The sequence below is a fragment of the Trichechus manatus genome, unplaced genomic scaffold (genome assembly GCF_000243295.1).
Source record: "Trichechus manatus latirostris isolate Lorelei unplaced genomic scaffold, TriManLat1.0 scaffold00250, whole genome shotgun sequence".
Taxonomy (NCBI): domain Eukaryota; kingdom Metazoa; phylum Chordata; class Mammalia; order Sirenia; family Trichechidae; genus Trichechus; species Trichechus manatus.
In genome coordinates this window covers 728,295-741,578 of record NW_004444186.1, presented here as the reverse complement: position 1 = coordinate 741,578, position 13,284 = coordinate 728,295, and positions in this window count along the sequence as shown.

Here is a 13,284-nt window from a genome sequence, read left to right as displayed (position 1 = left end):
TGAGATCACCTAGGGAGACGTATAGATGGGTGTCTTCGTTATCTAGTGCTGCTATAACAGAAATACTGTAAGTGGGTGGCTTGAACACACAGAAATTTGTTTTCTCACAATTTAGGAAGGTAGAAGTCCAAATTCAGAGTGCCGGCTCTGGGGGAAGGTCCTTATCTCTCTTCAGCTTCTATTCCTAGTTTTTTTGGCCATCATGTGGCATGTGTCTCCCCATCCATTTGTGCTTGCTTGCTTAATCTACTCTTTCATACCTCAAAAGAGTTTGATTTAAGACACATCCTACACTAATACTGCCTCATTAACATAACAAAGAAAACCCACTCCCAAATGGGAATATGGGTTAAAATTTACAACATATTTTGGGGGGACACAATTCAATCCATGATAATGGGAAAGAGAAAGAATCCAAGACTGAGTCCTGGGCGTGCCAACATTTAGAAGTTGAGAAGAGGAGCAGAAACTAGCAAAGGAGGCTGAGAAGTGGCGGGCAGAGAGGGAGGAGGAAAACCAGGAAGAGTGTGGTGTCCCCTAGGTGAAGTAAAGACAGTGTTTCAGAGAAGAGAGAGTCGCCAGCGGTGCCAGATGCTGTGGCGAGGCCTGGTAAGATGGAGACTGAGCAATGTGAAGTCATCGATGACCTTGATAAGAGCAGTCTCAGTGGTGTGTTGGCTGTGGGTGGGGGGTGGGCGTGAGGGGGCGGCGGCAAAATCCTGATTGGAGTGGGCTCAAGAAAGAATGGAAAAATAAAGAGTGTAGACAACTGTGATGGTGATGGTTAATTTTATGTGTCAACTTGGCTAGGCTGTGGTTCCCAGTGGTTTGGTCAAACACTAGGTTAGTTGCTGTTCCATAAAGTAACAGAACGTAATGTAGTATAATGTAATGTAATGTATCAATTGAAAGGGGAGTTCCTTAGGGTGTGGTCTGCCTCCAGACTTTAAATCAGTCTTCTGGCAGATCTTACTTTCTGTGTACTCTGCACTCTTCCTATCGCCTTTGGGGTGCAAGCCTCAGAAATCTCCAGCTTGCCACCTCACTTGGCAGCCCTCACAATTGTGTCAGCCCATCCCTTGCAGTAAATCTCTTTCTCTCTATATACATATATCTCCCTGGTTTGGCTCTCAAGGGAATCCAGACTAAGACAACAATTCTCTTGAAGAGTTTACTGAAAAAGTAGGAGAGAAGTAGGGCAGTGGCTGGAGGGGGAAGTGAAATCGAGAGAATTTTTTAAATGAGAGAAATAATAGCCTGTTTATATGCTAATGGGAAAGATCCAATAGAGGGGGAAATTGACAATGCAGAAGAGAGAATGGAGAATTGTTGGACACCATGTCCTTGTTCGGCAAGAAGACTGGGTTTCATGCACAAGAAATAAGTCTAGGGATTGTTGTTTGCCTGGTATGTAGACAGTTCACTCCTCCCCCCTCAAGTTACTGGAGAGAAGGTAAATGAGCAGAGGCTGGTAGGTGAAGAGATGCAGTGGTGGGAGCTTGTTCTCTTCTGAATGCTTCTACTTTCTCCATGAAACAAGAAGCAAGTACAGGTAGTCCCTGACTTACAACAGGGTTCCGTTCCAATGACTGCATTGTAAGTCGGTTCTGACATAAGTCAAATATCTCTCTCTCTATTTAGTTTTCATTATTATTGCCTTTTACTATCAGTGTCTCTGTAAATCTGATCTTCGAACATCTGCAAGTGAACATCTGAGAATGATAACATCAGTAAGTTAGGGGCTGCAACGTTGTATTACATATTACTAATGATAAGATGTACAAAAAAACCAATAGATGGTCTTAAGTGCAGTTCCTGATGACTGGAATATGTTGTAATCACCTGAGAGTGACCCTGAGGGAGGAGGTGCTGAAGATATGAGTAGAAGGGAGCAGGTGTGAACATGGCCGAGGAGAGTAGGAGAGTGAACGATCTAGGGAAATGCAGGGTGATTGGTGGGCGGCATTAAGGGCCCACTTTAGGACAGCGTGGAGTCCCTGGGTGGAGCAAACGGTTAAGTGCGCAACTACTAACCAAGAGGTTGGCGATTCAAGCCCACCTAGAGACGCCTCAGGAGAAAGGCCTGATGATCTACTGCCAAAAGGTCACAGCCTTGAAAACTTCATGGAGTGCAATTCTACGCTGCAACGCATGGGGTCGTCATGAGTTGTGATCCACTCCATGGCAATTGGTTTGGTTTTTGGTTTGGTGAGGCTAGTGATGAGCTCTTTACAGTGAGACTGGGCAGCGTGGTTGTGTGTTTTTTCTCCAGCCTGCTCAGCTGTGCACCGTGCAGGGGGACACTGGGCAGAGATTTGGATCTGGGCACGACTGTGGTCATTGTTTGCCAGTTGGCTTTTCCTTCTCCTTCTCCTCTTCTGTGTCTTTCTCTTGGTGGCTATCAAATTAAGGTTGCATGCCAGAGTGCACGCCATCAGGGCTCTACAGCAGGGGGAGTGAAAATCTGCTGTGGATAATCCACAGCCTGGTGGTCTTGGGGCCTGGGCAGGGGAAGTGGTGCTTGCTAGGTGCCCTGGTGGTGCTGTGGTTAAGAGCTGGGCTGCTAACCAAAAGGTCAGCAGTTCAAATCCACCAGCCACTCCTTGGGAACCCTATGGGGCAGTTCTACTCTGTCCTGTAGGGTCACTAGGCTGAGTTGGAATCAACTCGACGGAAACGGGTTTTTTTGTTTTCATTTTTAGCCGGTCCAACAGAGGGAATTTAGCACAGGGAGCTTGTTACAAGGGCCTTGGAAGAACCGAAAAGGTAATCAGGACGGCGAGGGGGTTGTCTGGCAGGAACTGTAATCCCATAGGAGACACAGCCACGACTTGAATGGCCTTCTGAAGCAGAGAGAAGGGGAGAAATACTCTGGCTTCTCTCCCTTTGACCTTCCAGTCTGCCACCAGAGCCTCCCAAGGCCAGATGGCAAGGGAGACTGGGAAGTGTAGTTTGTAGGTGTCAGCCTCTGCAGTGTAGAGCGGGGAGGGGGGTGGGTCTGAGAGCAGTCAGGCAAATAACTGGCACACTGGGCAGCCAAGGGTTGTCTTGATTAAAATAATAAGATAGCAGACCTCGAAGGAACTTGAAGCTCACCTCGTCATTTTACAGATTAGGAAACAGCCCCAGAAAGAAGTGGTGTGCCAATCAGTAGCGGAGCTGAGACTAGAATTCAAACCTCTAATCCTGCAAAGCATCATTTCTTCTTGTACCCTCAGGGTTTTCAGATTCCAGCCGAATAGCTTCCTTGAGCAGGGCTGGGGTGGGCCGGACACCCAGAGTGCTGCCCCCTCACTTATCCCGACACCATTGCTACCACTCCTTACGAAGTTCACTGGTGACCCAAGGACCCTGACCTATTTTCTCTTGCTGGAGCCCTGGTGGCACAGTGGTAAAGAGCTTGGCTGCTAACCAAAAGATCAGCAATCAAATCCACCAGCCGCTCCTTGGAAACCCTATGGAGCAGTTCTACTCTGTTCCATGGGGTCACTATGAGTTGGAATCGACTGGACAGCAGTGAGCAGTACAGAGTGCTTCCCTGGGCTCCACGCAGAGAGAAGAGACAGAGGGGACACGGGCCTTTCCTCCAGCAGGCAGGCAGCTATGACAAGCCTTGGACTCTCAGGCCTTGCTAAGCAATGTACCCTGTGGCCTTGAGTGGTGGCCTCAGGCAGCATGACTTGGCCACCAGTGCTCGCTGGAGGCTCTGGGAGGTGATGGTGTTGGAGAAATCTTGTGTCTTGCAGCTCTGGGTCCTTGCCAGGACCTGCAATGAGGGACTTAGCTCCGCCAGAAGGCCTCCGAGGGGCCCTTTTTGGAGCCGGTATGAGCTACTTACAATCCCCGCCATCTTGAATTGGCTGATCTTGCAATCACCTTGCTCACTCTTTGGTTTCTCTTGGCATTGGACACAAGCATCAGAAGAACACACATCTTCTGCTTCAAGGCAGAACTGGCTGCCACATTTGCTTGGATCTCCTACTGGATTCCACCCTGTCTACCTCTGCAGTAGCTGCATTCCAGATAAATGCCCGCTCACAGAGATGGCTTTGAAAATGTTGGGGCAGCAGCCCCTCTTGTTATTCTGCCTTTGTTATTGTTGTTAGGTGCCGTCGAGTCGATTCTGACTCATGGCGACCCCGTGTGTTACAGAGTAGAACTAAAGTCCATAGGGTTTTCAACGGCAGTAATCTTAATGGAAGCAGGTCGCCAGGCCTTTCTTCTGAGGTATGGCTGGGTGGGTTTGACCGCCAACCTTTATGTTAGCCGTTGAGCGCAAACTGTTAGCACCACCCAGGGACCTTTGTTTTTGCCCAGAAAGCTGCAATATCTGGCCTCCTGGGAAAGGAGAGGCATCTGTCAAGACATCAAAAACCAAAACCACCTGCAGCCATTGAGTCGATTCTGACTCATAGCGACCCTACAAGTCAGCGTAGAACTGCCCCATAGGGTTTCCAAGGAGCGCTGGTGGATTCGAACTGCTGACCTTCTGGTTAAGTGTTAGATCCCTGCCTATCCCCCTGGCCTTACCCAATCAAGGCCGACACTGCCAGCCTGGCCGTGGGGCTTTGCCTAAGAGGCTGCCACCTCTGGGCATTTCTAGCCTCTGACTATTTCTGTTCGACACTGGCCTCTTTTGACCATGGTTTCGTTTTTCTTTTTCTTGATTGCACAGGAAGGATGAAATATAAATATTTCCCTGCTTCTCCTCAGAGTGTCTGAATGAAGATTCAGCTCTCCAGCTTGGCTGCTAACCAAAAAGTCACAGTTAGAATCCACCAGGCGCTCCTTGGAAGCCCTATGGGGCAGGTCTACTCTGTCCTGTAGGGTCGCTGTGAGTCGGAATCGACTCGACAGCAACGGGTTTTGGGGTTTTTTGGCTATGAGTAAAGAGTAGCCAGTTTCTCAGAATACAATGATGTAGGCTATGGGTTTAAGAGGTTATCGAGGGCAACGGTGGAAGCACAAAAGAAGAAAGAGGAAGGGAGTAGTTGGTGGGCACAGATTTTTCTCTCCCCTCCCCTCACTGTACTCGCCTTGCCTCCTCCTCACTTTCTATTCTACATAATCCACTCTCAGGCTCTGTCTTAGTCATCTCGTGCTGCTGTAACAGAAATACCACAAGTGGATGGTTTTAACAAAGAGAAGTTTATTTCCTCACAGTAAAGTAGGCTAAAAGTCCAAATTCAGGGTGTCAGCTCCAGAGGAAGGCTTTCTCTCTCTGTTGGCCTTCTCGTCAATTCTCCCCCAGACCAGGAGCTTCTCTGCGCCGGGACCCCAGTCCAAAGGATGCGCTCTGCTCCCGGCACTGCTTTCTTGATGGTGTGAGGTCCCCAACTCTCTGCCTGCTTCCCTTTCCTTTAATCTCTTGAGAGATAAAAGGTGGTGCAGGCCACACCCCAGGGAAACTCCCTTTACATTGGATATGACCTGGGTAAAGGTGGTGTTACAATCCCACCCTCATCCTCTTTAACATAAAATTACAATCACAAAATGGAGGCCAGCCACACAATTCCGGGAATCATGGCCCAGCCAAATTGATACACACATTTTTTGGGGGACATAATTCAAACCATGACAGGGTCTTATGTCAGTTTTTGGATCGAAGACACAAATTTCCACTTCTTGCCAGGATTTCTCCTGTAAGCTCCAAATCCCAGTATCCAGGTCCTTGCTGGCTCTTGCCATATGAAAGTTCCATAGGCACTTCAAGCTCAGCACATGTGAAACCAAGCTCATTATCTACCCCATCCAAACCTGCTCATTCAGTATTCCCAACTATGCCACCGGGAACACCCAAGCCGGAAACTCGGTCATCCTAGATGCCACCCCTTCACGGGTCTACTAGATACAATTTGTGGCAAATTCCTGCATTTCTTTGTTGTTTCCCACATGTCTCATCTTTATGGCTCTGATCCATATGTTATGGATTAAATTGTGTCCCCCAAAAATGTGGGTCAACTTGGCTAGGCCATGATTCCCAGTATTGTGTGTTGTCCTCAATTTTGTGATCTGATGTGATTATCCTGCGTGTTGTAAATCCTCTATGACGTTAATGAGGCAGGATTAGAGGCAGTTATGTTAATGAGGCGGGACGCAATCTACAGGATTAGGTTGTGTCTTGAGTCAATCTCTTTTGAGATATAAAAGAGAGAAGGGAGCAGAGAGACAGAGGGACCTCTTACCACCAAGGGAGAGGAACTGGGAGTGGAGTGTGTCCCGTGGATCCGGGGTCCCTGCACTGAGAAGCTCCTAGACCAGGGGAAGATTGATGACAAGGACCTTCCCCAGAGACAACAGAGAGAGAAAGACTTCCCCAGGAGCTGGTGCTCTGAATACGGACTTCTAGCCTTGTAGACTGTGAGAGAATAAACTTCTGTTTGTTAAAGCCACCCACTTGTGGTGTTTCTGTTATAGCAGCACTAGGTAACTAAGACGCCTTATCAGGCCCTAGCTGGCTCTAGTTTGAAGTCCTACATGGACCTTCTAACTAGTACTCCTGCCTTCAGTCTTGCTGACCCTTAACTGATACCAGAGTCATCATTCCAAAAATCTAAACTTTATGTTGTTCTCCAGCCCACGCCCTAGGAAGGCGTCTTGTTGTTGCCTGTAGGACAAAGTTCAAGGTCCATAGCAGGATTTATGAAGCCTCTGTGGCCTGCCCCTGCCAACCTGCCCGCCTTTATTATCGTTGCTAGCTGCCTGACTCACGACGACCCCACGCACAACAGAGCAAAACGCTGCCCAGTCCTGCGCCACCCCCAAGATTGTTTGCGGAGAGGAAGTAGATTGCCAGGCCTTTCTTCCTAGTCCGTCTTAGTCTGGAAGCTCTGCTGAAACCTGTTCAGCATCATAGCAGCATGCAAGCCTCCCATATCTCTCCCTAAACTCCTGCCCTGCTCTGCACCTGCTGGTCTCCAAGTTACTGAGTTTTTGCCCGAGTGCCTTTGCTTCACTGTTCCTTTGCCTGGAATTTGCTCCCCTCCCTGCCTGCTGGGTGCACACGGCTTAACTTTTGAGAGTCAGTTCAAGCACAACTTCCTGATCATTCATAAAGTTGACCCTTCCCCCTCTCATGCCTCCGTTGCACCTATGGTAAGTGAGGGTGGGAGGAGGGTGATGGGAGCACTCTGTGCGTTCTGCTCCTGCCCCCCAGCTGTGCATCCTCATCGCAGTGCCTGGTGCCCGGCAGGTGCTTGCTCACTCCCCTGCGTTGGTGCTGAGGGGGAAGCTGGTATGTGGGAGGCCCTGGAAGGATTTTGATTTCCAACTGTAGAAGGGTCTTAGGCAGCAAATGGGGCTGTTGAGACTTCATTTATTCAGAGGAATACACCCTCTGTCACCTCACCAGTCACTTCCTGGGGACCCCTCCCTGATCTGTGGTGGGTCGCAGGCTGGCCGGGCGATCAGAGGTAGGCTGTCCTGCAGGCAGAGTGACTGTAACTGGGATGATGTCTCTACCTGCCGCAGCCGAAGGAAAACAGCTGCAAGAGGAGGGTGAGCTGAGTGGCAGGGCAGGGGTGGCAGCAGCCAATGGGGCGCTCTGAGCGTTGTGCTCCTGGTTACCCGGTACGAGGACCCTGCCCTTGGTGTACAGGCTGGGTGAGCCATATGTGGAAAAAACGCTAGTTGGGTTCCTCCACGTTTCTCTTGAGTCCACAGCAGGTGCCCAAGCCCACCCCTAAACTGCAGGACCCCAGCTTGGGACTGGATCCTTGGTCTTCTTCCTCCCTTCCGTTTGTTCTGGGGCGGGTGATGGCAGGACAGGGCATAGGGGCGGAGGCTGAGGACCTCTTTACCTGAGGATGTGGCATAAACTGTCTGCTGGTCTCTGCTCTGGGCGATACAGGACAGGTAAACCTTCCGGTCCTCAACCTTTTCCACTTCAACGGTCAGCACAGCCAACGAGCCCATGAGCAATGGACTGGGAGAGGAGCCGGCTTAGCCCATCCCCCCTGGGGGCCCCACTCCCACCCCTCCATACTCCATCCCACCCTGCCTCAGCGGCTCATGAGTGGCCCCATCTGCCTGTTCCCAGACTCCTCTGGAGAGGTGGCATTCTGGCCAGGGTCTAGAGGGATTGCTTGGAAGTGGGCTGCGGAAGGAGGGTGGCAGGCAGGGTCCCTATGCCTGACCTGCCGAAGGTGGCTGTCTCCTCACTGATGAAAAGGCCATGCCTTTGGCCAACACCCTGAGGATCTCTACTTACTTTCTGAACCTGATGTTGAGGCTGCCTGTCTACCACCCTTCTTCAGCCAGTAAGGCCATTTTAGAGAAGACCTCATCCATCATGGCTGCCAGGGACCCTCCATGAGCAACCCTGGAGGACGGGCGGGGAGGAAGGCAGGGCTTCAGCCCTGGGCAGACCGCTCACTGGGCCCTCCCCACGTCCTGGAACAAGCCCCGGCCTCGTCCTTTCTCCAGATCCCTCCAAAAACAGAGCTTGAACCTCAGGGCAGCCCAACAGGAAAGACACAGATGTAGCTCCTGTCTGATCCAACCCATCAGAACCTAGCGAGCTTTTCTCTCATTTCGCTTTAGCATATGTTTGCCACCACTGACACAATTCTTTTATTTCACTGGAGGAAAAAAAGCTTTTTTTTTTCCTGATAGAGTTAATGGAAAACACTGTTGGCAACATTTGCCATTATTTGGAAGGGCTACACTCACACCGGGAGCAGAAAGCCGCCAGAACTTTTTGTCACAGTCTTTGATGCGTGGCTGTGCACCGCCTCTCACCTTAACCCTCACTAGGGCAGGTGCTGGTCCCACATTTTCAAGACAGGTAAATGTGAAATATAGCTTCAAAAAAATCAAATCTGTTGCCGATGGGTCGATTCCGACTCACAGCGACCCTACAGGACAGAGTAGAACTGCCCCATAGAGTTTCCATGGAGCGCCTGGATTCGAATTGCGGACCTTTCGGTTAGCTGCCATAGCTCTTAACCACTGTGCCACCAGGGTTTCCGAAATGTAGCTTATAACCGATAAAGTGCCAGCGAGGTGGACACCTGAGCAGGACTGTGTACGCAAAGCCCGCTTCTGCGGGATGCTGCAAACATTGGCTGTATTCAAGGTGCTTAAAATTCTCGTCCTCACTGGTGTAAGCTGACCCTCATGCCAAAGCTACTTCACTCTTAGGTACCAGTGGCCATCAAGTCGATTCTGACTCATGGCGACCCCGTGTGTGTCAGAGTAGAACTCTGCTCCGTAGGGTTTTCAATGGCTGTGACCTTTTGGAAATCGATCACCAGGCCTTTCTTCTGAGGTACTGCTGGTGCCTTTCAGTTAGCAGCTGGGTGTGTTCACCATTTGCACCACCCAGGGACTCCATTGTTAGGTAAATTGGGGAAATAGAAAGTCACACAACTGTAGAATGCAAAAAACACAAAACAGATGTGCGTTTTCTGATTTTCGAAGGCCCGATCCTGATTCTCCACGGAGCGGGGCAGACGTCCGTGCTGCAGTAACACCAGTCACCCCCCTGCACCTGCCACCAATGGGCTTCCTGGACCCTTGCCTTCCCCCCTCTTTGGTGGAAAGAGCAAGGGGCCATGAAACCAAACCAACCTGGTTCGACTCTTCACGCCACCTGTGTGAACTTGGGCAAGTGGCTAACCGCAGTGGTTACCGTTATGGGTCAACTTAGCTAGGCCGTGATTCTCAGGATTCTGTAATTACCCTCCATTTTGTGATCTGATGTAAGGGAGGTTTCCTTGGGGGTGTGGCTTGCATCCAATATATATGGACATTCTGGCAAAGTTTGCTTGTTTGCTCTGGATCCTACATCCGACTTGTCATCCTTGGACCTCTGGTTCTTGGGACGTGAGCCAGCAGCCTGCCACCTGACCTGCAGATCTTGGGATTTGCCAGCTCCCCCAACCCCGTGAGCCAGCAGACTGACCTGCCAATTTGGCATCAGCCTCTGCAACCCCTTGAGTCAGGAGAAGCCTCCAGCCTGACACCTGACTCCTGACCCATGGATTTGGGACTTGCCAGCCTTCACAACTTCTTGAGCCATTAATTTGAGATAAATCTCCCTCTATGTATTTATCTATGTACACGTCACTGGTTTTGCTCCACTAGAGAAACTGCCTAAGACTCCAACCTTTCTGAGCCTTCATTTTTCCATTATGAATTGTGAATAAAAATAATTCCTGTGTCATCGGAGTAAATAAGCTAATGTTTGCAAAGCCTCATGAGCATGTCTGGGCACTCCCCGTCCCACCCCCCAAATTGCTTGAAAGAGGGAGGAAGGGGCAAACCCCAGGCTTGCTCTTCCCTCCTTGTCCTCACAGGCCAGGCAAGCTTGTGGATTCTGTGGAACTCCTGGCCGACCAGTAAGACTACCCCCATGTTGCCTGGGGGCTGGGTGGATCCTACTCTCTTCTCTGGACCCCACTGACTGGGTCTGGCCTCAGTGTTGGATGGTCCTCTCCTGCCCCACCTCCATGAACCCCTAGATAAATCCTATGCGCTTTGCCCCCATCCCTGCTTCCTTGGGGTCTTCCTCTTCAGAAGGGAGGGGCCCCGTAGCCTGGGTAGAGATGTCTGCAGCACAAGTTTGGAGAAGTGTCCCGTGGAGGATGCCTTTGGGATGGCCCAGGCAGTCTGCATTCATGGCCAGGAGAGGCGCTAATATCTATTTGGTTGTTGTTGGTTGCTGTTGAGTTGCTTCTAACTCTTGGTGACCCCGTGTGTGCAGAGTAGAACTGTGCTCCATAGAGTTTTCAAGGCTGTGAACTTCCAGAAGCAGATCACCAGCCTGTCTCCTGAGGCACCTCTGGGTGGATTCGAACCACCAACGTCTTGTCTAGCTTGCGTCACCCAGGGATTTCTGACATCTACGTAGCACTCAGAATTCTGAATTCTGTTTAACTGCAACTGAGCTCCTCTCAAGGCTTGGGGTCCTAATGCTGCTCCTGCTCCCTCCTTCTCCCCCCATCCCTTGCAGGAATCCCAGCACTAGCCATAGCCCTTGGTGATTGTCTGGATCAGGAACACGGAAGGAGAGCAAGACAGACAACCACAGACTCGGTGGCCCAGTGGCCTTAGGCAAGAGGCCCAGGGCCAGCCCTGATTTCCTTTGTGGTTGTATTGTATCCACTATGGGTTCCTTCCAAGGTCTATTCCAAGTTTGGAGGCAGCAGAGTAAACCAGAGAGAACAATGGACTTGGAGTCCCAGCTCCTGGATTCGTGTCTGGGCCTGACCTTGACTGCCTGTGCTACCTTGGACAAAGTTACCTTATCTCTGTGTGCCTCAGTTTCCTCGTAGGTGAAATATGGGGTTTGGAGAGATGGTCCCTGCTCTCTATATTGTGCTTTATGGTTCATGAGCACGTCCACATAGGCCTGTAATAGTGTATCTCTCACCACCCTGGCAAGCAGATGTTATTGCCCCAGGTTTCAGGTAAAGAGACTGAAGGTCACAGATTAAATTGCTTGCTTGGGGTCCCCAGGCCAGCAGTGGCAGAGCAGGGTTGGAAGCTGGGCTCTTGAGTCCAGATTTCGTTCACTTCCAAGTGTACCACATCATTTTCAAAGTGGCCTCTGAGGTCCCTTCTTGCTGGAAAATTCTGAGGCCTCAGTAAGGAGGCTTTCCCTTATCTGCACAAAGAGCACCGGTCCAGATGACCAGGGATGTGCCTTCGAGGCCCGACATTGTGAGACGGAAGCCTGTGTGTCCCCCACCCCCTACCTGGCTTCTCAGAGATGGGGTGCAGACTCCAGGGCTTGATGAGTATCCATCCACCCTGCTGAGCCACACCCAGAAGGCCACCAAAGACGCCCACCTGGCCCTGCCTGAGACCTTACTCCGGGGGGGGGTCCTTCCAGGTAAGGGCCTGGTTGGAAAAGACAGACGGACTTCTTCTTGGGCCGGTGGAAAAAGACGACAGACTCATATCCTTGTCCTTCCTCTTGGGTGCACCTGGTGAAGACGCGATTGTCACCTTTGTCTAGGGAGAGAGAGGCAGTGTCTCCACTGGAGAAGGGAGGGTGTCGGGGCGTGGGGCCTCGTCAGGACTCAGGGCTGCCCATTCAGCATCACAGATGCTCATGGGTACAGGGTCAAGGAGGGTGAACCAGTGGCTACAACCCTTGCCCTTGGAGGGCCCTCAGTCTGAAGGAGAAAGACTCAGGAAGTTCCCTGGTTGAGGGTGGCGATAGGATCAGGGCCATGTCAACTCTAAGCACTGAAAATTTAAAAATGTAATTCATGGAATTCACAAGTAATTCAATATAAAAACAACACCAAACAGTAAAGTAAGTGTAGAAAAGTCCGCCAAACTTCTGATCTCCCCCCACCCCACAAGACAACTACAACAACTACGTCATTCTTTTTTGGAAATATCAAATTGTTAAAAAAAAAAACAAAAAAAAAAACAACTTGGTGCCTGCCCCTGCTGTAAACCCTTAGGTAGTCTGCCTACGGTTCCATCCATTATTGAGCAGGAAGACCACATATGTGGATGAGAGAGACAAGATAACACCAACACCACACACACACACACACACACACACACACACACACATGGTGGAGGTGTCTGACCTTCTCTAACTTCACAGGAGGGAAGGAGAATCAGTATCAACAGCTCCAGGCTGAGTCCTGTGAGGTGCAGGTCAGAAGCCCTACTGAAGGACTACTTGTTAATGACCATTTTGGTCTGGTAAAATGATTGGGAGGAGGAAGTTAATCCTTCAAATATGAAAGGGCCAATGGCTAGAAAATCCAGGGAGTGGCCTGTGGTGCAGTGAATTACTTAGTATGGCCCTTCTAGCCATAGTCTTTGTGACTCACACATAAAGATTGAGTGGAAGTATGCAAATAAGCTACATGGAACTATATGGAACCCTAATGAAGTGATTGGTCAGTTTGCTTTCCTGCTAGGCTTAAAATGAGCCATCCCAGAGGCTGGAGGAGAGGATCTCACCACCACCAACAAAGAAGAATCAGGAGTGGAGCGCGTCCTTTGGATCGGGGATCCCTGCACTGTGAAGTTCCTAGAGGCAGGAGACTGAGAGAGAGAGCTGTAACATGGAAGATGGCGAAAGGTGAAGCGGTGGCGGAGAAATAGCTGCAGCAGAGGCAGGAGACCAGCAGGAGATGGCAGGACACGATGGCAGGAGATGGTACGGTGGGCTTCCCGGCCCATGGAGCAGAGCAAGAAAGCTGAGTGAGTGCCTTTGGGCAGGAGGTTTGCTGGCGGGGTAGGGTGCCTCCAGGCACTTGGTGGAATTGGTTTGCTGACTCACGGAGGTAGAGCTGAGCGCCTTTGGGCCAA